The sequence below is a fragment of the Anomalospiza imberbis genome, chromosome 4 (assembly GCF_031753505.1).
Source record: "Anomalospiza imberbis isolate Cuckoo-Finch-1a 21T00152 chromosome 4, ASM3175350v1, whole genome shotgun sequence".
In the NCBI taxonomy this organism is placed as follows: Eukaryota; Metazoa; Chordata; class Aves; order Passeriformes; family Viduidae; genus Anomalospiza; species Anomalospiza imberbis.
In genome coordinates this window covers 53081402-53092757 of record NC_089684.1, presented here as the reverse complement: position 1 = coordinate 53092757, position 11356 = coordinate 53081402, and the positions used below count along the sequence as shown (strand labels likewise).

At 39.7% G+C, this 11356-nt stretch overlaps 1 long non-coding RNA gene across 1 annotated transcript; it reads right to left on the bottom strand.

Annotated features, from left to right (window-relative positions):
• Positions 1-1926: 1926 nt before the first annotated feature.
• On the bottom strand, positions 1927-11015 carry LOC137473445 (uncharacterized). The gene is made up of 3 exons (XR_010998801.1): positions 10640-11015; positions 9759-9838; positions 1927-2102 (listed from the first exon to the last, which is right to left on the bottom strand). It is a non-coding gene; the product is annotated as an uncharacterized lncRNA (long non-coding RNA).
• Positions 11016-11356: the final 341 nt, after the last annotated feature.

The following is an 11356-nucleotide window of genomic DNA, read 5'->3' as shown; positions in this document are numbered from 1 at the left end:
CTCATCTCTACCTTTCTATTTAAATTGTTAGCACTTTTCCTATTTGTCAGTACCTGGTAAGCAGAACAGGTTTATTCCACTGCTAATGCAAGGATTTCCTGAAGAGTTGCACAAAGCTTTTCCTCTGCAAAATGCTTATTTAATCTGTCCACCCTTTTCTGCAAGTTTGCTTCAGAAAGCATGTGCTTAAAATCTGCCTGGATCTCAAAAGCTTCAAATGCAGAGGATGTAACCAGCATCCAGAAATCTGAAATGGAATTAGACAGTACTCTGCCCAATGACCTGGAAAAAGATCAGCATGGCTCAGGGGAGCTTGCAGAGGTCAGGTAGTCTCTGCCCTGTCTTGCAGCAAGCTCAGCTCTTCCTATAACATTTGTGACAAATCTACCCTATCCTTAAAAAAATCTTCTGTGGGGAAGATTCTACTACCTCCTGAAGCAAACAGGCCTTGCATGCATTTGTTCTCAGTTATCCATTAATAGGTAACAGCCCTGAGAAGCTGGACAGGTCTGAACCCACAGGATGCACAATGTGACTCTTCTTGCTATGAAGGCAGTTTTTGTCTGCACTGGAATATTCTTTTTGGAAGTTATATGGGTCTGGATTCAAATATCAAGCATAACCCCTACACTTGACTGCAATTTTTTTGGGCTCAATGATTCTGAGCCCAAAATACTTGCAAAGTAAACTTATGGAAGGTGAATTTCTGCAAATACCAGTCAAGACCAGACTTCCAGAATTGCTAGACATTTGGCTGCATAATGGGGAGCCTGTCACTCCTGTGAAATGCACCTTTTAGGCTCTGCCACAGGTAGTGCAGGCAAGGTGGTGGAAGGGCAGCCTTACCTTGCAGGGCTGAATCAAACCAATGTGTTCCTACTAAAAATGCAAATGATTTCATGCATATTCATAGAATCATAGACTCATTAAGGTCCAAAAAGACTTCCAAAATCATCAAGCCCAACCTTCATGTAGAGGGCAATAGGTCCTATTAAAAATTGCTAACCAGCCTTTGAGGAAACCCCCCCTCCTACCATGTGTTTATCAGATATGCTAATCCTTTCTCCTCAAATAGTCTGACAGGTGCTTTTGCATGGATTTGCTGGGTCACAGCGTAAATGCCAGATTCCTTTAGGTCATTTGTCAAGAATATTTCTGTTTGTGTTTTCTTGTAGAAGGCCTCTGTGTGAACAGACTCCTGTCTGAAAGATTGCCAGACAGGAGCCTTTCTGCAGGTGGATTTTTTAGGAAGTGACATAAGAAATGGGGGAAATTACTGATCTTTGTTTATGTGTACAGTTTTGTGATAGTGCACCCCTTATTGCCTGCAATATAATCAGCTTTCATTATGATTAATACTGTTCTGTTGAAGAAAGAAGCTGCCTACACACAGACATTTTGGGGAGCAGCTCATCCAGTGGGTTCACAGCTCTGAGGTTCGCTCCCCAAGAACTTCAGAGAAGTTAGGTCTTTTTAGTTTGTCTGTTTTACAGCCACAGCACAAATATTTACATTCTACACATTCTCTGATGCTTCCGTCAATGTCTTCACAGTGACTGACAATGTTTTTTGCAAAAGTTAAAAGGAGAGCTATAGCAAAAGCTTTTGCCTCTGGTAATAAACACTGCTGCAAGCAGCACTGCTACTCAGCTGCCATTCAAGCCCAGGGTTATGAGGAGTGTTTGCAGAAAAATGCACCCAGAATGTGAAAGCATTTTCTTTTCTGCTTACACTTTGTTCCCTCTCTCAACACTTGGAATTTAAATGCTTCAGTCAGAGGTTCTTCTTTGTTTTGCTGGAAAATTTGAATCTTCCTCCCAGAAGCCTACATCATCTATGAAACCACAAGTGCTTTCTTTACAAAAGATGGAAGGCAAAGCTATTCTGTCTGATGCTTGGGCAAGAGGAAGCACAAACAAAAGCTGCTCAATTACAAAAAATGAATTGAATGTGAAGGCAGGAGATATCTTAGCAGAGTGCAGACAACCCAGTATGGAGACACAATGCTCTTTACCATGTAATTGTCACAAGATGTTCCCTCTCCACAGACGTGGAGAGACAGAGATGCAGCTGTTGCGCAGGCTCACCTTCATCCTCACCACCTTCATCCCCAGCAACAGAAAACGTGCTCTTAAAATATACATATTCACCAGTTCTCCAGCAAGGATGGCTGTGTTCATTTATCTAAGATCTCTTTTAAGTAATTCAGCTCCTTTCTGGAGGATATCAAGGGTCCCTTCTCCAGCATCTCACAAAGCACCAGCAAGGAGTACCTGGGTGGTGGTTGTTGGCTGTTCATATGAAAGCTTGTACTCATGAAAGGGGCACAGAAGCAAATGGATCAAGAGAAAATATTGAGAAGATAAGATCAAGAAAATATCAAGAACACATGTGGGTGGACCATGAAAATGACTGCAAGCACTCAGGGTAGATTTCAGAACCCCAGCTAAGTAAATCACTGACAAGTTGCTGTCTCTGCCTAAATGAGATGTTTAAAAGCCTGCTAAAGTTAATGGAGGTGAGAGGCCTGTGCAGCTGGACAGACAGAGATGTTGAGGGAAAGCATTTGCCCTGGTGCTTCTCTGCCATGAAAAGGCTGGTGGGTCACAGTCTAAGCCACTTCACCTGGTAGTTGAATTTTTGCCACGTATTTCATTCTCCTTCTCTTCCCCTTCTCAGTTTTCATTTGATATGGTTTAATAAGTACACAGCTGGAATGGATTGGAGGCCTACAAAGACAACTTCTGCCATCAGTTGACTACACTGCTATACCACCAACCTTTAAGAGTTTGCTGACTATGTGTCCTCTTATAGTATGTGAGTCATGTTTTGAGGCAAAGATGTTTTCCATATACAGCATTCCACTGGAAAAATATGCTTTTCACCAGCCTGTTTGGTTACTTGCCTGTAACTGAGCATGTACACTTTTATTTTGTAACTGTTTGTACATCACTTATCAATGTGACCCATAATGAGAAATGCTGCTTAGGCATTTAGGATGAGGAGAATGGATCCATGCAGTACCCAAAATCAGGGCTGTATTAGGTGAATACTTGCTTTGCTTACCAGAAACAGTGTGTTACAGAGTCCTGGAAGATGTGTCCCTCGCTGGGAAATGCTCTCAAAATAATTGCAAGAGCCTTTTACGCATCCCACAATCGTTGTTTTCTCTCAGTGTTCTCTAGCCTAAACAACTGCATTTCTTTCAACTGGCCAGGAGAAGCCTTTTTCCTTGGGCTCTGATTATCCTTGTCACTCTCTGATTTGTATTCCAGTGTTTCCACCTTTCTCTAATTATCATATTCTGGATGAGAGGCAGGATTACTGCTGAGACCATGCCAAAGCTGGAGGGAAGGTGAGGATTGCTTCACATCTTGCATAAAACCCACCTGCTTCTAAATGTCAGAAGGAGGTAGGTAGAAACAGTGCAGGTGTGTGATACTGCAAACCCTTCAATTTGCAGATCTGAACCTTTTCTCCAAAACTTAATTTCATCCAGTGGTTTTTCGGCTTCTATTTGTGCAGCTGACTATTCCTACCTTTTCACCTGTCCTTGCCAAAGTGCATCCTATTTATTTCAGACTCCATCTGATGAATTTTAATTCTACACTTGCAGAGCTTGAAACTCACATTAAACTTCAGATTGTATACAAATTTCATAAGGAGCACTCCCAGCTTATGAGTCATTAATGGAAATGCTGAGGAGTGCCAGACACGGGACAGATTTTTGCAGGAAGCCACAGGACATCCTTCTAGTTTGACAGTGAACACTGATTGCTCTTGGAATTAGGTTTTCAGGCAATTGTACATGGCTTCTAACAATTTCAGCTAGAGCAGGCATTTAGGAAAAAAAACCTCTAGGAGAGTATTCAAGCTACTTTAAAACCCTTGCTGTTGGACAGCAAAATGCCTCCCATTTACCCACATGCTGCTCAGGAGAGCAGTCAGGGACTTTTTGCTATTAATGGCAGTACTAGCTTAGGAAACTGAGCCTAGGACCCCTCATCTACAGGACATTCCTCAAGTTGATTCAAACAAAAAGTCAAATTAGTAGGTTTTCATGGTCTTTAAGGTAAAAATACGGCATATCACATCAATTTATTTTAAGTGTTTTGGATCTATTTTAGCATAAAAGGCATTGTTTGACATCAAGTTGGCCTTGAGATATTCATGCTGCTGTTGCTGGCTTTTTAGGGGCATGTAAAATAGGTTTTGTTGCAGTATTTTGTGTGTTAGAGCTAGCCTGACAAGGTTAATGTTCTGGCATTTCTGCCTTCCTACTCCACCCACTTAAAAAAAATGGATATGCAACATCCTCTTTCCAAGGTTCCTGTTTTCACCTGTCCCCCGTAATTCTCAAAAGCAATACTTGTGAACTGCCTGAGATTGCACCTCTCAGTTCTTGATGCATGTCAGAGTGAGTTCCACTGGGTCAGTCTGAGCCAGGAAATGCTATTTAGAGAAATGTAGTGTAATTTAGGCAGCAAATAAATCTGGAGTTCACCTATTGCAATCCCAGCTCACAGGGACAACTTGAACTTACCTAAGTATTTTCTGGGTTTTTTTTGGTTGGTTTTTGGTTTTGGTTTTGTGGGCTTTTTTTACTATCTTATTCAAGCTTAAGCACTCTCCTTTTTATTATTAAGGTTAATAGTTGTAGTCACTTGATTACAGGGAAGACTAAACAAGTTAGAGAACCAGAGAGTTGTGCATTAGCTTTCCAGTCTCACAGAGTGATGAACCAGGTCCTTTCATCTTTTGAAAACTCTGTTCATTTAATATTTTCCTGTTTCTGTCTCCTTATTTGTTAAAGAAGGAAATCAAGTAGCTTCTGAGTTTGTTTGGGGTTTTTATGGCCAGGTTTTGGTAGCAGGGGCGATACAGGGGTGGCCTTTGTGAGAAGCTGCCAGAAGCTTCCCCCATGACCAGTAGAGCAAACACAGAAGAGTGACCCACGTTGGGTCCAAGAGGGAAGAGTGACCCACATTGCAGCAGTTTGGGGAGGATTGATGCCTGGGTGATGGACCACATTGGAGATGTTCATGGAGGACTCTCTCCCATGGGAGGGAGCAGGGGCACAACTCCTCTCCCTGAGCAGCAGCAGGAACAACGTGTGATGAACTGGCCATAACCCCCATTCCCTGTCTCTGTGTACTTTTGGGGGAGGAGGTAGAGCTGGGAATGAGGGAGGGCTGAGGGGAAGTTTATTTTAAGGTTTTAGTTCTCATTATCGTGCTCTGATTTTGTTAGTAATAAATTCAATTAATATCACTAATTCAAGTCTGCTCTGCCTGTGATGGCATTTGGTAAGTGATCTCTCCCAGTCCTTATCTCAACTTTTGAAACTTTCATTATTATTTTCTCTCCCTCACAGGGTTGCAGTGGGGAGGGATAGAGGGACTTTGGTGTGTGCCTGGAATCCAGCCAGGGTTAACCTACTACACATCTACATAATCCAGTAACTATCTTACATTCCTCTTAACTCACTTTCCTCCTGACTAACTTGAACTAGCAAAATAATCTTTTCATGACATTCAGAGATTAAAAGTGTTTAGAAGTGCAGCTAAACTATTTTTAATAGCAGTCATTCCTATTTCACTCTATATTTGTTTCTTGAAGGAAAATTATTGAATAATTCACATTCTCTTCAATGCAAAGAGAGCTGCCATTTCACTTATATACTTCATTAGGAACCTTACTGCTCCTTGTGGAAACCCAGGGCACCAGGAATATTTCTCTGTCCTGACCCCCAGGGGAGCACTGACTTTGACCCTCATTCATGGAGAAAGCTTCATAGACTTCAAGATAAATTAGAAACCACAAAACTGTGAAATAGATTGTAGAGAGTAGTTTAGTATGTCACATGGGTGAGAAATTTAGGTTTTGGGATTTTTAGTATGTTATAGATGGGTTCAAGATGGAGTATATAGGATGCTGTCTTGAGTTCATTTTTCTTCCTTCCTCTTCCTTCTTCTTCTTGGTTTTAGGTGGTATCTTGTAATTGGGTAGAGAAATCCGCATTGTGGGTCTTAAGGGGTCAGTTTTTGGGTTAGAAAGGAAAATAATTTAGGTGTCACTTCTTAATTGGGTAGTTTTGTTTTTGATTAGACTTCAAAAGCCTTGTAACAAGAGATTGTTGGCCATTTTTGTGTTGTTTTTCCTTGCACGCAGAGTCTGGTGCAGACAGTGTGCTGAAGTTTTGATAAGATAACAATAAACAGAAGGTGAAGACTGAAAAAGTCCAATGTGTCTCTGGTTCCTGACACAGAACTGCTCCAGGAGGGACTCCCCTGCCAGGGAAGCCCCCAGGGAGTTGCCCAACTTGGGGCCCTCAAACCCATACTTCTTCTTGCTAATTTTTCCCTTTCCACATTGTTACTCAATGCAGTCCCCAAAATGTATCAAGAACATGCCTCTCAAAAAAAAGTTTGGCCATAAAACTCAAGTAATTTTTAACTGGAGTAGCTTTAAAACTAGAAATGGCTTTCAATATTTATCTATATTTGGGTTTGCTGCACTGCTAGCTCTTAATCTGTTTGTATCTACAACATAGAAATCATTTTCCCAGAATTACTAAAAACCAAAAATCCCTTGTTTCTCCCTTTGGTCAGAAAAGAGTTATTTCCAGGTCTATCACCTTCTGACACAGACACTATAATACCAAGTCTTATTTGTATTAACCTCTTGAATATGGTAGAAAAGAGTGTTACAGTGTAGAGTTTACAAGCTCTTTCTCAGGTTTATTCTCTTTCATAAAGAAATCAATATAATTTCTAATGATTTGATTTCGAATGATGTCTCTGGGCATTATCTTTATTAATGGAATGTATTATCACTGGCATTGATTTCTGCTTGGGAAGGAGGCTGACACACAATCTGCACTGCTCTGGGTGTCTCCTGGGAATGGCACCACTCTTACCTGTAGGCAGCTGATGCACACACCCAGAGGAGTGAGTTAACACTTCTGCTGGTATGGAGCTGAACCAGCTGACATGACCCCTTGGCAAAAGTCTCAGAGCTGGATTTTAAAGTGCACTTATGTGTCTAAGTGTTTGTGCAAATGTTGATAGTTTCTCGGTTGTGGTTTCTAAAACCCAGAGAATGTGTCTAGACTAATCACTGTGATGTGCAAGTGAGTTTAAAGTAAACTAGCATGCAAACATAGGATTTTGAGTCCTGAAAGCAATAGAGCTGTGCTAGAATTGCACTATACTGGACTAAATAATACTATTTCTCTACAAGGCAGTTTCTCTGGTGTGGGTCTTTGCTGACAGGGCTGTGGCTGCTGCAGCTGTAGATAGCTGAGAGTGGGGCTGAGTTCCCTGCTCTGCTCTACTGCCCACTGTGAGCTCATGGAGTCACTGGGGTCAGATCATGATTACAGATATTTCTGTTTATGAAAGCTGGGGACTTTCAAAATAGCTTTGATGAAAACACAGAGTTGCTTTCTGTTTTTTTGTCATTGAGGCTTCACTTGTGGCCAAAAGCTTCTTTATAAGTGCTGCTTCTTGGGCAGCATTATTAAAAAAGGACATGAATTAGGATTTGACACACCTCTGAAATATTGAATGCTTGCAAATACATCAAAGAACCCTGCCCGTTCAGGAGATGTGGCATGTTTGTGTGCTTCAAATACCTCTTCCTTCAGCATAATCATGTGTTCAGTGATACATTTTCATGTCTCACAGAATAAACACAAAAGCTTTTCCATTTAAACAAATCACTTTTTGTTGCATGGGCATTCAAAGTAATTTACCTGTACATCTATAAAGCAAGTGCAATAAATACATTTGTCTTGTATTTGGATTCAGCTTCACAGAATAATTTTCTCTTTTCAGCTAAGCAAAAATACAAAAGATGACTAGAAGTGAATGTTGCAATATTGCAATTGTACCAAATTCATTCAATTCAATTTTCTAAGGGAAAATATTGTGACATCAATATTCAACTCCATGCCTTGGAGTGCTATCCTTGGAGTGCTATTCTATACAAGTCATGTATAGAATTGGTTTTTTTTTTCTTGTAAGAGATGAAAATGCAGCTACATTCAAATCTTAATAATTCTTCATGAAAATACTTTTTTCCCTTCCTCTTTCTTATTTTTCCTTCTTACTTCCTTCCTTCATCCTTCTCTCTTGTCCCTTCTCCTCTTTCATATCTTCTTTTTTCTTTTTTTCTTTTTTCCTTAAACAGAATGTAAGCATGAACATTATAACTGCCAGTAAAAGATGGAATAAAAGGAAGGAAATTCTCAGAAAATGACATTATCAAATGGTCATGTATGCCAAAGACCAGGGAACACTTCATTTTGGAAAACACACACAGAGACAGGAGAGCAAGTTTGTGGCTTTAAAGTGATGACACTTTGCTTGTGAAATAAATGCACAAAACTGTGCATAGATTTAAACAACTAAAAGCTTCATGGATTTGTTCTATACTGCAGGGCTGTTTTTTTTCCCCTACTCACTCACTCCTTCCTGGCAGTCAAAACAGACAATTTTTTACTACAAGGCTTCATCTACTCCAAATTTTAATGTGAATAAAACCATTGAAAAAAGTAGCATGAAACAAGTCTTAAGGCATTAAAACCCAATATTCATTAGTGTTGAAGAAAGCTCAGTTACAGACATCCATAGCTGGGTGAACGTACCTGAATGCACTATTGTGGTCATGCTTGTGCCATGAGCACTCAATGCAGCTCTGCATGAAAATGAATCCAGTGTTTTATTTAAAACTTTGCAAATCAAATCAATTGATTGTAAGTTATCCCCAAAATTTCTGAGAATATAGTCCACTTTGGAATAATGTAGCTGTAAAAATCTTAAGGCTTCAGGAACTAAGTTTGAGTGCCAAGCTCCCATCAAACGTATAATTAGGGAAATAAAGTTGAATCTTTGCAAAAATATCTTACAAAATGTATTGTGGCTATGGCAAAAAAAACATTGTCTCTGTCAGATATTTTGAACATGAGGAAAGTGGGCCAATTTCTGCAGTTGAAGAAGCCCTTAGAAAGCTCTTTAAAAATGAGGCCAAATCCTTCTGCTACAAAGCAAGTGCAGTGCTCACTGATTTTAGAGTGCTGCTCATGTTGTACAGTTGGAGAAGTGACGTGATCAAGATAAAAAGAAATAGATCAGCTTTTCTGTGTAATAGTACTGAAACATCAATGGGTGCTCATGTGTAAGTGTACAATGATGCAAACTTTTAAGCTATTCAACTGACAATTCAATATAACTTCTAATACTTTACAGTGTTTGATTTCAGACTTCATCTTTCTACCTTATGCTGTGCCACCCCTGAAGTTTTATAGAGATTGCAATAAAGTTTTGGAGGAAGAGGAATCTAGCTCTGTGATTGCAGCTTCTGCTTTCCAAAACATAGGAATTTTTTGACTTGGAATAAGGCAAAGGTACACAGTATCTGTACAAAGATTTCCAGCTTTCTTCTAAAGAAATTCTTACATGTTTTCAGAAGTGAAAACATGAAGTGAGATTTTAATGATAGAATATGATTCTGAATTTGTGTGAAATGTCTTATCTTCCATGTAGCTGTAATGTAGATTGTGTGTTACCATTCAAGGTATACATTCACCCTTATTCTCAAAGAATGGACAGTTCAAGAAATTTTTTTTCCTCTCAGGAATACTAGGTTTTTCTTTATTGTTTGGATTTGGTTATTAATTGTAAAGCCTTTTCCTAGCCAACAGTCTTCTGGAGTTTCTAATCTGTTGCTGGATTCCTGTGATACTTTTTATTTACCTGTGTCAGAAACTTCTCATTTGAATGGTTTGTCTTCAGTCAGCTCTGGTTGCTGGCACTGGTGACATCCTTGATGAGTGCTGAGAATGCCACAGTCTACATAAAATCATTTTGGAACAATTGACAGTCATGAAAGACATTTTTGTCGCTTTATAGAATGGGAGTTAAAAGATTTTTTAATTTCAAAACAAAACAAACACAAACAAACAGAAACCCAGACCCCCCCCACCAAAAAAAAAAAAAAAAAAAACAAACCAAAACCCAAACCCAAATAATTATATTGGAATAAGTGCATTCATGTATTTTAATATAATAGTTTGATAAATAAACTAAAATGTGTAGTTATTTCTTTTCCAATATACCTATAAAAAGGGTTTTTTTTTTAGAGGCACTGATATAGGTTATTGCAAATGAGATGCTGGGAGAAGTCTCAATCAGATAAATTTACCAGGCAGGTAAAGTGTCCACCTCCTATGTTGCTGATGTTCAATGACGTGCTCTTTCATCTATCCCTCATCTATGTAAGCTGTTGTTTAGGAATAGCTATTGCCTTTTAAATTAATGAATTTGGTCTTTATTACAGATATCAAATTTAAGCAAGGCCTTTGTAATCACTGAAACATCAAACTTTTGACTTAGCAGTGTGTAACCATAACTCAGACAAAAGCACACCAGAACAAGGTTAAATGTAGTAGGTAAAAGCTCAGGTATTTCTGAGAACATTTGTACCAGGGCTGTTTTAAAATCCACCACCAGCAGTCAAGTGTGTGCCTCAGTCCTGATGTAGTTTATCTCCTCAGCAGCCTGCCCTGCTACTCACATCTGATTTTTGCGTTTGTTTTTCGTAAGAGTTTACCTCCAGTCCAAGGTCTTGCCCTTACCTTCAAGAGACTCCAGGCAGCATTCACCAGACCAGCTGTAGACTCCTACATCTGAGTGAGTCATCACAGGCTCACTGTACTGTCAGAGAAGAGAAATAGGTGCTTGGTGACAGAAATCTCATCCTGAGGTCAGCGCCGAAAATAGAGCAGAAAAATCTTGCCCAGCAGTGCTTATTTCTTTCTGTGGACTATATTTGGGTAAGATGAATTCCACCCACGCACAACTGAACTTCTGCAGCAGAGGGGAAAAGTGGTCTGCAGACTCTAAATACTAGCTGGATTATTACAGAAGACACCCTACTGCAAATATTTCCCCTGCTGGGACTGACTAAGTGAGCAGACAAGTGAGGAACACGTTACAGGACCTAATGGACGTTGGAGGAGGTGCTGGCTACAGGGAGAGCTGGGTGTGAATGTACAGGATGTGGCAATGCAGAGGGAGATATGAGCCCAACTGCTTTTCCCAATTTGGTAATCTGCCATGCAGCTCTTACTTTATCTAAGCATGAATGTACTCCTGTTCAATGTAAAGGCTATATTTAATAAGCCTGTGACATCGGCATCCTACTCCTTTTCTCAGAACAATTAAAATATTTCATATTAAATCAGTGCATATGTTGTTCCTGGTTATCTCTGAAATCACTTAGTACTCCATATGATCTGAAAATAACTGCTTGGGACATTACAACTGCTGATTTTCATGGTACAGAGTCCTGC